Genomic DNA, 19,007 nt, shown 5'->3' on the forward strand with positions numbered 1-19,007 from the left:
GCTAGGCCTAAGTTTAAATCGATCCAAAACGCTCTCTGCAACAAGGCCCAAACCCCCCTTTTCCACCATGGATTTTCTTCAAACCACTTGCAATCAAAATTAGACCTTATCAGCAGTGCTACCAGACCCCTCAACCCACCCCCAAAAATTTAGAACAGCCCCAAGCAGCCCCCCAAAAACATGCAATACTGCTAGGTCTAAGTTTAAATCGTGCCAAAACGCTTTCTGCAACTAGGCCCAAACCCCCCTTTTCCACCATGGATCTTCTTCAAACCACTTGCAATCAAAATTAGATCTTCCCAGCAGTGCTCCCAGACCCCTCAACCCACCCCCAGAAATCTAGAACACCCCCAAACAGCCCCCAAAAACATGCAATACTGCTAAAAGAAAAAAACTTTCCACCATGGATTTTCTTCAAACCACTAGCCATCAAAACTAGACCTTCCCAGCAGTGCTCCCAGACCCCTCAACCCACCCCCAAAAATTAAGAACACCCCCAAGCAGCCCTCCAAAAACTTGCAATACTGCTAGGCCTAAGTTTAAATCGTGCCAAAACGCTCTCTGCAACTAGGCCCAAACCCCTCTTTTCCATCATGGATTTTCTTCAAACCACTTGCAATAAAAATTAGACCTTCCCAGCAGTGCTCCCAGACCCCTCAACCCATCCCCAGAAATGTAAAACACCCCCAAGCAGCCCCCAAAAACATGCAATACTGCTAGTCCAAAGTTTAAATCGTGCCAAAACGCTCTCTGGAACTATGCCCAAACCCCCCTTTTCCACCATGGATTTTCTTCAAACCACTTGCAATCATAATTAGACCTTCCCAGCAGTGCTCCCAGACCCTTCAACCCACCCCCAAAAATGTAGAACACCCCCAAGCAGCCGCCAAAAAACATGCAATACTGCTAGGCCTAAGTTTAAATCGTGCCAAAACGCTCCGTGCAACTAGACCCAAACCCCCCTTTTCCACCATGGATTTTCTTCAAACCACTTGCAATCAACATTAGACCTTCCCAGCAGTGCTCCCAGACCCCACAACCCACTTCCAAAAATGTAGAACACCCCCAAGCAGCCCCCCAAAAACATGCAATACTACTAGGCCTAAGTTTAAATGGTGCCAAAACGCTCTCTGCAACAAGGCCAAAACCACCCGTTTTCCACCATGGATTTTCTTCAAACCACTTGCAATCAAAATTAGACCTTCTCAGCAGTGTTCCTAGACCCCTCAACCCACCCCCAAAAATGTAGAACACCCGCAAGCAGCCCCCCAAAAACCTGCAATACTGCTAGGCCTAAGTTTAAATCGTGCCAAAACGCTTTCTGCAACTAGGCCCAAACCCCCCTTTTCCACCATGGATCTTCTTCAAACCACTTGCAATCAAAATTAGATCTTCCCAGCAGTGCTCCCAGACCCCTCAACCCACCCCCAAAAATTTAGAACACCCACAAGCAGCCCCCCAAAAACGTGCAATACTGCTAGGCCTAAGTTTAAATCATGCCAAAACGCTTTCTGCAACTAGGCCCAAACCCCCCTTTTCCATCATGGATTTTCCTCAAACCACTTGCAATCAAAATTAGACCCTCCCAGCAGTGCTCTCAGACCCCTCAACCCACCCCCAAAAATGTAGAACACCCCAAAGCAGCCCCCCAAAAACATGCAATACTACTAGGCCTAAGTTTAAATCGTGCCAAAACTCTCTCTGCAACTAGGCCCAAACCCCCCTTTTCCACCATGGATTTTCTTCCAACCACTTGCAATCAAAATTAGACCTTCCCAGCAGTGCTCCCAGACCCCTCAACCCACCCCCAAAAATCTAGAACACCCCAAACAGCCCCCAAAAAACATGCAATACTGCAAAAACAAAAAAAGAACTTTTCCACAATGATTTTCTTCAAATCACTTGCAAACAAAATTAAACCTTCCCATCAGTGTTCCCAGACCCCTCAACCCACCCCCAAAAATGTAGAACACCCCCATGCAGCCCCCCAAAAACATGCAATACTGCTAGGCCTAAGTTTAAATCGATCCAAAACGCTCTCTGCAACAAGGCCCAAACCCCCCTTTTCCACCATGGATTTTCTTCAAACCACTTGCAATCAAAATTAGACCTTCCCAGCAGTGCTCCCAGACCCCTCAACCCATCCCCCAAAAATATAGAACACCTCCAAGCAGCCCCACAAAAACATGCAATACTACTAGGCCTAAGTTTAAATCGTGCCAAAACGCTCTCAGCAACTAGGCCCAAACCCCCCTTTTCCACCATGAATTTTCTCCAAACCACTTGCAATCAAAATTAGATCTTCCCAGCAGTGCTCCCAGACCCGTCAACCCACCCCCAGAAATGTAAAACACCCCCAAGCAGCCCCCAAAAACATGCAATACTGCTAGTCCAAAGTTTAAATCGTGCCAAAACGCTCTCTGGAACTATGCCCAAACCCCCCTTTTCCACCATGGATTTTCTTCAAACCACTTGCAATCATAATTAGACCTTCCCAGCAGTGCTCCCAGACCCTTCAACCCACCCCCAAAAATGTAGAACACCCCCAAGCAGCCGCCAATAAACATGCAATACTGTTAGGCCTAAGTTTAAATCGTGCCGAAACGCTCCCTGCAACTAGACCCAAACCCCCCTTTTCCACCATGGATTTTCTTCAAACCACTTGCAATCAACATTAGACCTTCTCAGCAGTGTTCCTAGACCCCTCAACCCACCCCCAAAAATGTAGAACACCCGCAAGCAGCCCCCCAAAAACCTGCAATACTGCTAGGCCTAAGTTTAAATCGTGCCAAAACGCTTTCTGCAACTAGGCCCAAACCCCCCTTTTCCACCATGGATCTTTTTCAAACCACTTGCAATCAAAATTAGATCTTCCCAGCAGTGCTCCCAGACCCCTCAACCCACCCCCAAAAATGTAGAACACCCACAAGCAGCCCCCCCGAAAACGTGCAATACTGCTAGGCCTAAGTTTAAATCATGCCAAAACGCTTTCTGCAACTGGGCCCAAACCCCCCTTTTCCATCATGGATTTTCCTCAAACCACTTGCAATCAAAATTAGACCCTCCCAGCAGTGCTCTCAGACCCCTCAACCCACCCCCAAAAATGTAGAACACCCCAAAGCAGCCCCCCAAAAACATGCAATACTACTAGGCCTAAGTTTAAATCGTGCCAAAACTCTCTCTGCAACTAGGCCCAAACCCCCCTTTTCCACCATGGATTTTCTTCCAACCACTTGCAATCAAAATTAGACCTTCCCAGCAGTGCTCCCAGACCCCTCAACCCACCCCCAAAAATCTAGAACACCCCAAACAGCCCCCAAAAAACATGCAATACTGCAAAAACAAAAAAAGAACTTTTCCACAATGATTTTCTTCAAATCACTTGCAAACAAAATTAGACCTTCCCAGCAGTGCTCTCAGACCCCTCAACCCACCCCCAAAAATGTAGAACACCCCAAAGCAGCCCCCCAAAAACATGCAATACTACTAGGCCTAAGTTTAAATCGATCCAAAACGCTCTCTGCAACAAGGCCCAAACCTCCCTTTTCCACCATGGATTTTCTTCAAACCACTTGCAATCAAAATTAGACCTTCTCAGCAGTGCTACCAGACCCCTCAACCCACCCCCAAAAATTTAGAACAGCCCCAAGCAGCCCCCCAAAAACATGCAATACTGCTAGGTCTAAGTTTAAATCGTGCCAAAACGCTTTCTGCAACTAGGCCCAAACCCCCCTTTTCCACCATGGATCTTCTTCAAACCACTTGCAATCAAAATTAGATCTTCCCAGCAGTGCTCCCAGACCCCTCAACCCACCCCCAAAAATGTAGAACACCCACAAGCAGCCCCCCAAAAACGTGCAATACTGCTAGGCCTAAGTTTAAATCATGCCAAAACGCTTTCTGCAACTAGGCCCAAACCCCCCTTTTCCAGCATGGATTTTCCTCAAACCACTTGCAATCAAAATTAGACCCTCCCAGCAGTGCTCTCAGACCCCTCAACCCACCCCCAAAAATGTAGAACACCCCAAAGCAGCCCCCCAAAAACATGCAATACTACTAGGCCTAAGTTTAAATCGTGCCAAAACTCTCTCTGCAACTAGGCCCAAACCCCCCTTTTCCACCATGGATTTTCTTCCAACCACTTGCAATCAAAATTAGACCTTCCCAGCAGTGCTCCCAGACCCCTCAACCCACCCCCAAAAATCTAGAACACCCCAAACAGCCCCCAAAAAACATGCAATACTGCAAAAACAAAAAAAGAACTTTTCCACAATGATTTTCTTCAAATCACTTGCAAAGAAAATTAGACCTTCCCATCAGTGTTCCCAGACCCCTCAACCCACCCCCAAAAATGTAGAACACTCCCATGCAGCCCCCCAAAAACATGCAATACTGCTAGGCCTAAGTTTAAATCGATCCAAAACGCTCTCTGCAACAAGGCCCAAACCCCCCTTTTCCACCATGGATTTTCTTCAAACCACTTGCAATCAAAATTAGACCTTCCCAGCAGTGCTACCAGACCCCTCAACCCACCCCCAAAAATTTAGAACATCCCCAAGCAGCCCCCCAAAAACATGCAATACTGCTAGGTCTAAGTTTAAATCGTGCCAAAACGCTCTCTGCAACTAGGCCCAAACCCCCCTTCCTTTTCTACCATGGATTTTCTTCAAACCACTTGCAATCAAAATTAGACCTTCCCAGCAGTGCTCCCAGACCCTTTAACCCACCCCCAAAAATGTAGAACACCCCCAAGCAGCCCCCCAAAAACATGCAATACTACTAGGCCTAAGTTTAAATCGTGCCAAAACGCTCTCTGCAACTAGGCCTAAACCCCCCTTTTCCACCATGGATTTTCTTCAAACCACTTGCAATCAAAATGATACCTTCCCAGCAGTGCTCCCAGACCCCTCAACCCACCCTCAACAATCTAGAACACCCCCAAACAGCCCCCCAAAAACATGCAACACTGCTATCCCCAAAACATGGCAAATCGCGCCTTGACTAGAAATTGCTGTTTTCAGCACTTCCACTACTTCGATCCTCTTGAAACTTACCAGGACACTTGTTCCAGCGATTCCCAAGAATCTCAGCAAGGCAGAAAAAAATCGATCCACTGGAAGGTGTACGACTAGTTTCCACCCAAACACACGCTCCCTCAAAACACCAAAAAAGGCAAACATTCTGCCAATTCTGGACAAAAAAACGCCATACCCCCCCTAAAACCTTGCCAACATCATTATGAACGAGCCTGCATCGGGCCCTGAGCCCTATACTCCGCGGGAACCCTACCAAATGAAACCCAAAAACCCATGTAAACCGCACTGAACCCTAAACCCTAGATATGCTTTGTCTGTCTGTGTCAAAGAGCCTAGGTATGCTACATCAGGTTGCTTCACTCAGTGGTGCCTGCCTTGGCTGTCTGCATGGCCCTGCCGCAAGCATGGGCCAAAAATCTGTTACGCTCAAGAATTTGCGAATTTTCGGCAATTTTGCAAGATTCGCGGATTGCGAATTTGCCACCGAAAAAACAGCAAAGTTCACGAGCGGAACGGATTTTTGGCCCATGCTTGCGGCAGGGCCATGCAGACAGTCAAGGCAGGTACCTCTGAGTGAAGCAACCTGATGTAGTATACCTAGGCTCTTTGTCACAGACAGACAAAGCATATCTAATTGCATGCAGCAAGCCACATAGCCCCAATTTTACATGAACTGCTGTCTGGACTCTGCCTGGCAAAGCAACACTACACTGACTCGACCACTCCATACCACCACTAGACAGACATGTAGTTCTGCTGTAGTAGTTGTTGTAGACTGGTTTACCTGTTTGCCACTCACAAATTGGCCATAGTTCTTCCGTAAACCGACACTGATGATCCATCCATCCCAGTGAGTGACTGTAAAGAAAAAAGAAATATTATTTAATCAATTATCATGGTTTATTGGCAAACAGTAAGTCCAAGTACATTTTGCATATTGGAAAATGCAACGTAGTGGCCCTGCAGTTGAAGTACAATTTGAATTAAACAAGGTAAAAAAGCAGCAGAGTAGACTTGAGTTACATTTAGTGTGTAAAAGATTAAATAGTAACAGAAGACATTAATTCAGAAGACATTCATTTCATGCACAACAAACAGCAATTGCTTTCATCAGAGCCAGACAGCCATTGCTGTCCACTGCATGCCATCTTCTTCTGATTATTCTTTACCTGTTCCACTTTTTGTCCGCATCTACTTCTGAAAGTGAGGGCCCACAGGGCAGCCTCTCCTGTCAATTTCAGAAGTAACTGTCAGCAATCAGCAAGCATGTAGTCAGTAATTCCAGTCCCACTTGAGGGGACTTGTCTACGAAGACAAAGTTTCTTTATTCTGGGTAATCCAGCCATCTGCCATGAGGGAAATGGATAGGGGGAGTCTGGAGGAGGAGGATAGAGGAACATGATTGAGTTGTGAACTTGTGAACCTCAGGAATGCAGACTGCGGCACCTTCAAATCAATAAGGAAATAAGATGAAGACAGTGCTGCTGATGGACTTGTTGTGATTAGGTGATTAGAGTTTTGTTGTGGTAAAAGTTGCAAAACAAAGAAAGACACACAGGAATAAAAGTGAATAAGGACGAAACAAAAGGAAGTCATTTTCAGGCCTCGGTGTCAGGGAAGTAAAGCTCGTCCTCAAACTCTATGAATTGAGACGGGAGTAGGTCAGCTAACAGAGAAGAACTTCCGTCACCTAAGTCGGTGTCCTCTTCTTCCTGCGTGCATTCACATATTTTGTAATCTGGTGGTATGAAGTGCTGATTCATCTTGATCAGTGTTAACCTCTCCACATTTTTGGGCGAGAGGCGAGTCTTTTTTGAAGTTATAATGGCACCAGCAGCACTGAAAACACAATCAGAAGACACGCTTGCGAGTTGGCAAGACAAATAATTTAGAGCCAGGTTGGTGATCAGTCGCCATAGAGGCATTTTCCCATACCAATACAGCAATGGGTTCTGATTAACAAAGACCTCTGTTGGGTCATCCAGATAGGCCTGCACCATCGACTCAAGGTTCTCCAGGGTTGCTCCACTTTGCGTACCATCTGTGGCCTTCGCATCACTGGAACGAGCAAACTCTTGATGAGTTAGCCAATCCGCTTCAGACAATATTATGACTGGGCCTGGTGCAGGTGAGGATGATGATACGGTTGCTGGTGTCGTTAACGGCTGTGAGGGAATGTGACTCCCTTCGGCCACAGATTCAGAAGTGGAAATTGATGCCGGATGGCCTGCTGATTCAGAAGTACTTCTGCCGGCTCCTTCAATTTTCTGCCGATCTTTTTCGAACCGAGTGGCTGACGGAGCTAGCCAATGTTTGTACTTTGAAACATCTGCTTCATCAAAAGGAATCAATGCTTTGCTGGCCACGGGCTTTTTGTACCGTGGATCCAGAATAGTGGCACAAATGTAATGTTGTTCTGTATGTATGTTTTTAAGCCTTTCATTGGCAACTAGGCGGCTTAATAACCTCTAACTGATATGTGTCTTGCTTTTCAGCATCATCTCGGAACGTTGAAGACACCTTCTTCAGTTGGTGCTCCAGAATGCGCAACAATGGGATAGCTTTGCTCAAAGAACATTCCTCCCTGCTGACTTCAGGCGTGAAGACCTTAAAAGGACGAAGCATGTCTATCAGGCTTGCAACTAGGTTCCATTCCTCCAACTCTAGCCTCATGTCTTTCATAGTAGAACCCAGTGCAAAGACATAATCATTGATTACCCCCCACTGCTCAGACAGACGCTCAAGCATGTAGAAGGTTGAGTTCCAACGTGTTGCCACCTCCTGGATGAGTCCTTTGACTGGCAGTCTATGTTCATGTTGCATGCTCCTCAGCTTCTTCCGGGCCTTAAAAGAATGGCAGAAATGTGTGCAGATTCTTCGGCAGGTAGTCAGTAACTTGCTGACTGTGATTTCTTTTTTCAAGAAATCTTGCACAACAATGTTAATACTGTGCGCCAAACACGGCACTCTGAAATAGTCACCCTGCTGCATGGCCTTAACTATATTACTGCCATTATCTGTGGAAACATAACCAATCATGCGATTTCTTGGATGCAGGCATTCATAGACCTTCCTGCCAAACTCCTCCAAAAGGTTAGGTGCACTATGAGATTTTTCCATGGCAAACATGGCTACTGTTGCATGTTTGTGAGTAGCTTGAAAAACTGTGTCCGTGTCAACACCCGCTTTTCACTTGTCGTTAACCCCTGCAAAAGAGACCCAGTGTTCAGTGATGCACATGTAATCCACGGCTTGGCAACTGGTCCACATGTCTGTTGTCAGGTGCATAGTGTGAACAGAGCTCTTCTGCAAAGCCGACCCAATCACTTCCAGCACATCTTCATGTAGTGCTGGAACCGCAACTCTGGCAAAATAGGACCGGCTAGGAACCTTCCATTTAGGGCAGACTGTTGCCACAAATTCTAGAAAACCCACCCCTTCCTCGAAAGAAAAAGGGAGAAGGTTCAGCGCTAGCATTTTAGCCAGCTTTGCGTTATACAGATTGGGTGGTTGCGTTCAAATGACGCCTCCGACCAAAACATGCTTCTAATGGTGGTCTGAAGCATTTTACGTGATGATGATGATGCAGACTTCTTCAAACCAGTTAGGCTCATTGATGTACTTTTTCGCATTGGTGTCTCTCCCAGACTCTTAGTGTGTCTCCTAAATGTTGCTGGGGTAGAGGGTGTGGGCGCTACCACTGCAGTGCTGCTGCCAGGGGTACTGGGTGTACCATAAAAAATGTCTGTCGCTTCTTCACTTCCCCCCTGCATGATCAGCCCCTCGTCATCATCAGATGCAATATGAATGGATACATTTGGATTTGTTGTACGTGTGGTTTCCTGGGTCTTGCTCATGTGCGCCTCCCAAATGATAGTGTGGTGTTTTTGGAGATGACCTCTCTGGCCTCCGGTACCATAGTTGGTACCAAGCTTACCCCGACTAACTACAGCTTTACAAATCGAACAAACAACCTTGTTTTCTGCCTTTTTGCTAAAACTAAAAAAGTCCCAAACTGGGGACTGGAGATGTCTGCTGGTGGTGGAGGTGCTACTTTCAATGCCAGATGAAGTGGAGGATGGGCGTGGCTGAATTTGACTCTGTTGTGCACTTACACCACCACTACTTGAGGTAATGGAGGTCGAGCTGGATGGAGGTCCCTGCCGGGCCTTCTGACGAGAAAATATGGAAGCTGTAGGTCGTGTTGGTGTAGCAGTTAACTGCATTGGTGGTGGTACCAGTGCCACGCAGCCCACATCACGCTCAGCAGCAATTCGGGATAGGGTAAAAATGTCTGTCTGCTGCATGCCCACTGGGCCTGGAGTGACGAATGTGATGACTGGGTCGTCGTCAGACTGTTCATCAGCAGCAGAATACAACACTTCTTGTTCGTCGTCATCACCCATAAGTGGAAGCCTTGCGGGAACCTTCCTTTTAGGCTTAGCTACCTTAGTCGGCTCATGGTGTGCCTCACTCTCAGACTGCATTGGTGGGTTCCAATCAACATCAAGATCATCAGAAGGAAGGGGGCTTGAAGAAGAAGTTGTAGTAGCCCTCCTTGACCTTTTTCTTGCTGGAGGTCTGGAAGACAATGGATCAGGAGGAGTGGCTTCCTCGGATGATACCTCCGCTTCAATCTCGATTTCCTGATGTGCCCGTACTTCTGGAGGAACATTGTGGGCATTGTGGGCAGTTGTGCGCGCTCCATGCGCCTCTAGTTGCACCTCTCAATCCGCCTCTCCATGCGCCTCTCCTTGCGCCTCTACTTGCACCTCTCCTTGCGCATGTACTTGTGCCTCTCCTTGCGCATGTACTTGCGCCTCTCCTTGCCCATGTACTTGCGCTTGTACTAGTTGCACCTGTGGGTGTCGTTGCGGCTGTGGTTGTTGAACACTCGTCAGCTGAGTTACACCCGGCGTTGATTGGATGCTACTTTCTTGCGATGAGCCAACATCACTGGTCGATGGTGATTGAACAATTAAAGTGGCTGCCTCTGCAACACTCATGGGCTTGGACCTAACTCAGCGTGGTGGCACTGAGCCCAATGAAGCGGAGGTGCTGCTCCCAGCGTGGTCCCCGGAGGACACCGCTGCTGCTGCAGGCGTAGTTTTTTCCCATAAAAGGTGTCTGTGGGCACACCAGTCTCCTTGGTAGGTGGTGCTACTTGCTTCTTCTGCTCCTTCTTACTGGCAGTGGCACTGGCAACTTTTTTCGTAGAGGCGCTACGGCCACCTTTCTTTGGGGCCATCTTCTTCAGATGTCAGAACAGTAGGCTGCAGTTGCACGAGTTGCAGAGTTGTCTGTGGCCACACGTGACATCACGTGACGTTGTGCTGCACACACCGCTGCAGGACTTCTTCCTGGCACTGGTGGTTCACTTGTGCACCTAAAAGCAAAGGAAGCCAGAGGAACATCAGTTAAACACCCCAAAAAGTCGAAAAACACACAAAAATCACCATAATCCAATGCCATCCATGCCCTCAATGATGTTTAAATTCAAGACACCCCACAGAAAGACTTGGTCTATGCACCACGCACTACCACTGGGCATAATGGATGAATGCAAGGCAAACTGGGTGCAGGCCTGAGCACACTGCCTGGCTTCAAAATGGCCCCTTGACCCCCACCCACATGGCCAGGTCCTGCCTGGACCCAGCCTCAAAATGGCTCCCACCCACATGGCCAGGCCCCAACAAAACCCCAAAAAGTCAATAAACACACAAAAATCACCCCCAATCCAATGGCATCCATGCCCTAAATGATGTTTAAAATCAAGAGAACACACAGAAAGACTTGGTCCATGCACCACTCACTACCCCTGGGCATAATGGATGAAAGCAGGGCAGACTTGGTGCAGGCCTATGATACAAAGCACACTGCCTGGCTTCAAAATGGCCCCTTGACCCCCACCACATGGCCAGGCCCTGCCTGGACCAGGCCTCAAAATGGCCCCCACCCACACGGCCATGCCTCAACAGCACCCACAAAGTCGAAAAACATACAAAAATCACCACAATCCAATGCCATCCATGCCCTCAATGATGTTTAAATTCAGGACACCCCACAGAAAGACTTGGTCCATGGACCACTCACTACCCCTGGGCCTACTGGCTAGTGAGGCATTACAGGCAGCCCAAAATAAAAATAAAATCCACATATAACAGTGAGCTAAAATTACATGACATAAATGAGATTTAAGTTCAAAAACTCACAGAAACAGTTGTATCATGCACCCATGACTAACTCTGGGCCTACTGGATACTGCGGCTACCCACAATATATTTTTTTTAAAGTTGTGAAAAAGTTTTAACATTTTAGTTGCAGCAACTGCAATGCCCCAAACAAACAACACCAACTTACTTGTAAAATCTCAAATCCAAAAGTGATCCAAACTCCAAAGTCCCAAAAGTCCTCAAATACAAATATCCAGCAGCAGCCACAAAAAGTAATCCTTCCAGTCCAGATCCAAATCAAAAGTGACCAGGACATGGACAAAGCACTGGGAGGAGCCTGCTGGACAGGAACAGGAAGTTGGAGACTCTGGGGCACTTCCTTCCTCCCACCCGTCCCCCCAAAAATGGAACCCTTGCACAAAAAAGTGCAGCCAAATGTCAATCTGAGGAGTTATTTTGATCAAAATCATCATTTTCAGAAGGTTTATGCTGCCTGCGGAGGATTTCTTGTGCAGAATTGCAATTTTTGCAAGTTCAGGAAAGCGAGCTGTTCAAATCTCCCGCCGGAAGTCAGCTGCGCACTGCATGTACGTGTTCACAATTGTTTACTCCCGCGATGCGTGATCGCGGGCCCTTATGACGTACTCGCGTTGTCCAACTCTCGCTGTGCAAGATGGCGGGCCGCGATGAGGTAATCGCAGTCGAAAAACTCTCGTGCGATCACGCAGCAAGATCCAAAATGGCGCAGCACACGCAAACCGGGAGAAAAACAACGCGGCGAACACAGAATCACGGTAAGTCAACGCCGCGCGCGATATTGTACTTTTCAAGCGCGACCAAGCAAAAAAATCCGCCAGCTTGCGAATTTACGGATTTTTGGGCAAATTCGCGGTCTGCGAAATTGCCAAAAATGCTCAAATTCCGCAAACGGAACAGATTTTACGCCCTCAGTTAGTTCTTACATTAGGCTTACTGCATCCTGAATGCATCTGTCACATGTTTGCAGGGGCGTCTATGCTCTAGATGCAGGCAGCTGGAAATGCATTTTTACCATTTGATGTGGGAGTGCCCTGTGATATTAAATGCCTGGACAGAGGCAGTGGAGGTGTTATCAGAAATGACTGGGAAGATTTGCATACAGATCCCTAAATGTGCAAAGCAGCTGCATAGCATGACAGTAGTCCAGCAGAGTGCAGCTCAAAAGAGTGGCTGTTCTTCAACGACACAGCACTTCTTCTTCCTGGAAGAGTATACACAGGTACTGAAGCGTTGGTGTCTGAGGTCCACTATTTATACACAGTAACACCTGTAAATTGGGTGAGAAGCTACTAGAAATTCCTTTTGAAGTCCCGAGGCATCCTGCCTTCCCTGTCCAGGCTCCAGAATAACTACAGGGGGTATGCAGCCCTTTGTGTAGAGGTGAGCCAAAGTCTACTCAATTGTCTGTGAGGCTATTCTCAGCTCCTCCCTCACATCCTGCCTGTGATGGCTCATCGAGGCAACTGAAACTCCGTAGTATGTGTGGCTGTCCAGGAGGAATACACAAAGCCCAACTATCAGCTACATCCAGTCAAGTCACTAGAGACAGGCAACAGACACTAAGGGGACCATTAGGATGCAGGCCCCCATGGACTCTGGGGGAGTGGGAGGTGCACATGGGGGGTACATATGGTACCCCCCAGCAGTTCCATGCACAGCATGGCAGGCACCGCGCAGTGCCTGCCATGCTGTGCATGGAAGTGCACTGCATGCCTTCCTGCAATTGTGGCGGGCGGTGCTGAGTGCACCGCCCACCACAATGGTAGGAATGCAGGATGCGCCCACCACTGTGGCGGGCGCATCCTAATGTCCCCCATGGGACCCCCACCCTTTGGCGGGCGGTCCCTAGTACCGTCAGGATGGCGGGCGGGCAAAGTCCGCCCGCCATCCTAATGAGGGCCGAGCTGTCTAAGGAAGGAAAATGCCAATTTCTAGATGTAGCATTTTAAAGATTATAATTTAAAATCCAACTTCACCATAAGGTAGGATCTTATGGTAGGACTCCAGCGACACCAAGCATGAACTAGTTACCTATTCCTATCTGGAAACTACACCTATAAAATGTAATAATGTAAATCCAAAGCTATACTATGAAGAGGTAGGCCTTGCAGTAGTGAAAAACAAATATAAAAGTTTTCCACTACCAGGAGATGTACATTTTAAAAGCATATGTCCAACTTCTTAAATAAATTGCACCTGCCATTCCCTGCTGTTCAAGGCCTTCCCTAGGGGTGACTGATATGTACTAAAAATGAAGGGTTGGGACTGACAAAAGGTTTATTTTGCAAGGTCGAAATGTTAGACTGCAATGGTAGGCCTGAGACATGTTTAAAGGGTGGCACAATCAATACTGCAGGCCAACTAGTATCATTTAATTTACAGGACATGTAGTACCACTTTACTAGGGATTTTTAAATTAATTAAATATGTCAATTGGGTGGAAGCCAATCCAACTTGTTTTAAGGTGAGAGCATAAGTACTTTAGGACTGGTTAGCAGTAGTAAAGTGCACAGACTCCTAAAGCCAGGAAAAACGAATTTAGCACAAAGTGGAGGGTAAAAGTAAAAGGTTTGGGGGTTATCCCACAGAGAGGACCAGGTTCAGCATTAATACATTCACTGTGCAAAAGTTATAGTTCTAGACTATGTATCTAGGTTTGTCATGATGACTGGTTTATTTGTATTCAGATATTGTCAGGGTATTAGGTACCCAACCTCATGTTAACATTTGTTTTATTGACTTATTATACTTTGTGTTGAAAAATGGTCCTTTTTCTGGTGAACTCTTTTTTTAGCCTTAGGACTCTGAAAACCTTTTCAGTGCTGTTCAGTGCTGAAGTGCATGTGCTTCTCCCCTAAACATTATCATTTTTGTGTATACCTGATTGACATATATGTTGTGCTGGTAAGTCCCTGGTAAAGTAGTACACCTTATACTTAGGGCCTTTACTTCAAATGCTACCAGTGGTGTTGCAGGGATTCTGTTCAGGAACTGAACTATGAGTGGGACCATAGAACATTAGTAGATAAGTACTGAGTCACTATAACACCTCAGTACCATGCGCCTAGTCCAACTAGCTATAGTGTCTCACTAGTCCTCCTACTCATATCCAGAGAGACAAGTGAATTGACACCGCAGAACACAACACTACTGACCCTCTCAAGGTTCACAATAAAAGGATACACTTTCTCTCTTACACACTCATACTTGTCCATAATAAGATATGACATAGTCACAAAGAAAGTTTGAAATGCTCATTTACACTAATGTGCTCTAGACTGCAGTACACATGCCACAACCAAAAAATCAACTACCTAGCAAAAATACTATCAGCATACTCAGTAAATCGTTTTGTTATGGAAAGCCCTGTTATATTATAAGACAGATTAGCCTAACCCCTCTCCCCTTCTACACAAGCAAGCTGATTATACAGCATCGGTCTCTATGACATTAGTAGCGAACCCCGTACCTTAGCATACACAGATGGACATTCTACATCTCAGATACAGCAGTGATCTTCTCTCAGAAAATCTCCCTCTCTGTCTCTCTCTGTAACATCATTGTGCATTCCTATGTGGCAAGGCATACATTTTCATAAACAACAGATGCATTTCTGTGTCATGTCTAGGTGCTAGTGCCTAACGAGAACATAATAACAAGGGTCATTGTTGTCTGACCTTGAGGGCTGGTTTCAGACTAAATCCAGAGAAAGAGCAGAACAGGAAAACAAATGCATCTTCTTGGCTAAAATGTAATGTGGCACAAAAGCAAACGAGTTTATATAGTAACATGTGCAAACGTGGCCTGTGTCATTCACAGTTAGGCTAACATGGTGAAAACTACCATAGGCCATGTACGAAACACATGTCACCAAACCCTTTGCCAGGAAGGTAGTATGTAAATGATAACAGAAATCTGAAGAAAAGCAAATTCAAAACCATTTCTAAGGATAAATTATTTTGGGTAGCCAACAAATGACAACTTGAAAAGAAAACATATCCAATTAATGCATGTCGTAGGAATCCAGTATGTAATGAACCATTGTTGAAGAAAAGGACTACATTATGGTGTCTGAGTCCATGTTGATGGACAGGTCTAAGGCCCAGTTCAGATGTTTGAAAGAGCAAACATGATCCTCAGCTGAAACTGATGCAGATACCGCCACCGGGCAACCTGCGTTAACTTCAACAAAACTCTGATCTTGTAATCGCTGTGCTCATGCACAGGAACTCCCGTTTGCCATTTGCTTCAGACTCTGATTCTGTAGAGGTTCCAAACTCAATAAACAATCCCGATAATTGGCCACTAAAGGACATATCAATAGTTCAAGATCTGGGACAGCGGGCTTCCATAGATCCAGGCATATGTCTAGTGTCCTTTGAAAGGGGCACCAGATGCAGTGCAATATAGGTTGCCCACAGGTGAGGTAAGCAGGGCTTAGGGTTAAATACCAATCCACAACAAATGCCTACAGCAAAATCATGCCAAAGAGCTGAATCATACACTGATGGGAGTGCTGGAGCGTTGCCAGGTTGTGGCGGCCGCAGAAGGAACATTCATGATGGATCAGCAGTAATAGAATGTGAATGCCGCAAATGAGGAACAGCAGTACCGGGAAACCTTCGAACAATGCTGGAAAAAAATGAGTGTATAACAACGCCGGAATTACTCCAAAGATAGTTTAGAAAGAAGTGACGTGGCCGTTGCCCACAAGTTAAAAAAAAAGTAAGCTACTCCTGCAGTCTCAGAAGCATTAAATATTTGATGTATCAATTCACTGAAATGCAGGGCAAGGTTTGTATTTAACAATTACAGTATTTCAATAGTATTTCTAGCCACCTGTAACTCGAAGGTCTTACTGGCAGATGTGAGAGAAACTTCTTGTTGGAACAATAATGTTTTTAGTCTGATTAGCTTGGTGAAATCTGCTTTCCAAGTTGGAATGGAAGGCAACAATGAGCTATATACTATCCAATGTGGAGGTGGAAATAGAACGTTGTTGCAACAAGTGACTAACTTGGAAACAGACACAATATACAGGACTCCTGCCCTTACACCGCAACAGTCTTGATTATTAAGCATGAGATTACTTCCATTTGAAAGTACAGTAATGAAGGGTTGTATTGCTGGAACTAGCGTTCCTTTTAAAAAACAAGCCAAATTAGGTGCTGAAACATTACAAGCACTGTGGATTTTAACGTGTTGAAAAACAAGTCAATGGCCGACAGTGGAATCACACCTCCTCTCCTGTAAGAAAAACGTCTCTATCAGCACGTTCACAGCAATAGGTAAATGGCAGTGGCCATAACTCATGGATGTTGCCCAAGGGGTTCATATCTACCTATTGGATAATGTTTCATGTAAGCTGTAAACTGAAATGTCGATATTGGCAATGAGATAACCCTGTGTATTAGCCATACAGCTGAAGGCATTTCAGCTTTAGTGAATGGGACTTTTTCTAATTTCTCTAAATGTAGCATGGTATAAGTTGTGTCTATGACTGTTGTTTGTGTGTTAGATTCAAAGGCAGAAACAAAGCAGTACAGTTCAGGCAAAATGCCAAGGAACGCATCCATTTTTGAGTGTTTGAAACATCCAACTAAGCTTCATAATGGATCTGAGCTGACTTTGACTGATGCAATATTGACAAATCATTCTGTACAATATCAATAACAGATGACACAATGCTTTCCAAATTATAAATATGGGATGATAACGCATTAATATTATTGTCCACTACACAGCAAGTACTTTATCCAAATTATCTTGATCAATTGTTCTCAAACGCATAGCAGCTTTAATTTGTGATAAGTTCCATATTTCATTCTAAGCTGCAAATAGGAATCTTTTCGAACAACAAGACTTGGGACCTAGCATAAAAATCAGATAGATTCAGAAGAGGAAGATGTTGTTTCACTGCCGACATGGTAGAATGTTACAACCATTGCTGGCATACGTTTCCCACTGAATAGGTGGTAATAATGTTAGAATGGGTTGACTATGAGTACTGTGGATCTGGTCTACTTGATTTGAAACCAGGGATGAAGCTAAGAAAACAAGCATGTCAACCATTTGTGTCTAATGGCCACAATAACCACCAACCAGGAATTGAAAACGATGAGTTAAATGTACCAATTTGTATCATACTATTTAACTGGACTTCTATATAATTTGTGTAAGATTGCCAATTATCAAAGCGGGCAATTGAAGGAATTGTCAGGGTATTCAGTTTCTTAATTTTAGCCAATCCCTGGCAAGTAGTTTGTTGGATCATTTTCTTTACGAAGATAATTTGTGTGGGAATCAGAGGCTCAAAATATTGTTCCTGTACCTTGGACCTGCCAGTACTTTGTACCTCAAATTGATTTCTGGTAAATATTGTATTTTCAATAATCATAACCCTTAAGGACCAGCTGGTCGACAAATGAAGATGCATATATCAGCTTGGTCTGAGTAAGCATACACTTTTTTCGAATGGGTTGGAGCCAATTTAAAATAGTATGACATTTGGTCTGAAATGTCAGAACTTGTAAAAGATGTGTATTTATCTATCTGTGTTTTTGAACTTCCCTGTGGCGGAGTTCAACAATGTTCCCACGGAGTATAACTATAATGGGGACGCTGTCCACTTGCCTTATGCAAAAATTGTGTCTATAATGGTTTAGATAGGGTTGTATCCACTTGAAGACAGTGCCTTGAATTGTTCGTCTTATAGGCTTTGCATTAGTAGCTGGTAGTCCATAATGTCAAATGCTGATGATTGGTCCAGAAGTAGTAATGTGGCAACTCCATTGGGGTCTTTGGCGTTTGAGGTTGGTACAGATGGAGATCAGCACTGATTCAATGCTTCCACCTGTTAGCAATATTATACCTCTGTCAGAGAGGAGTTTTGTTCCGTGAAGTTTGGTTTGTGAGGATGATTTTTTATTATGAGTCTGCATCAGGCGGACCATTTTCTATTGATCTTTAATTTGCAAGGTGAGAGTATTCAAGTCCATGCCTCTTTAAAATGTGTTTATTACAGGATGTTTTCAAGTTGCTCAGACACACTCTAGTTAGGAAGGGTATTATTATAAAAACTCTGGTTGATATTACAGCAATGGTGTCTTGAAGACACGTTTTATACATTTTTAGAGGCCAAGGGTTTGAAGAAGATCCTGATAGGTTTATTGCTTTGATTAGATCATTGGCTTCTTGTATTGTTAGCAGGTTGAAAGAACACTGTAGGTTGTATTTTGGATGTTACATGCTTAGTAGGCATCTGATGCTGTGAACCTTTACTGCCCTTTTTAGGAGGAAGTGTGCTTTGACCCTGCCAGCTTTTTTGAAGGGGTCTGCTAAGGCTTTTTCAGAGTTCCTGGGTGTGTTTCAACACTGATCAGATGCATGCTGATTTATAGAATCAGGGACAATTTTGAAAATGTTTTTCTTAGACATGTGACCTCCAAAACACAATGGGATTATTGGTTATTTATCTCTTTGCTTCTTTGATACAAGTTCTAAATTTTCTCTATTGTCTTTGGAACCAAACATTTTCTTTTTGATAATATGTGTAGTAACCAGACAGACACAGCAAGTAGAATGCTGGTTATTTATTGGCTACAGGGGTAGCAGAGCCAGATGACCAGCTCTGCCAACAGCTCCAAGTGGATAATCCTCAGTTCATACAGTTGCCAGGACACATACATTCTAAAGCCTAATACATTCCTAAACATCAATACAGGTTTAAAGGTACACTACATAAGATACATCACAACAT

The sequence above is a fragment of the Lissotriton helveticus genome, chromosome 5_1, assembly GCF_964261635.1.
Source record: "Lissotriton helveticus chromosome 5_1, aLisHel1.1, whole genome shotgun sequence".
Classification (NCBI taxonomy): Eukaryota; Metazoa; Chordata; class Amphibia; order Caudata; family Salamandridae; genus Lissotriton; species Lissotriton helveticus.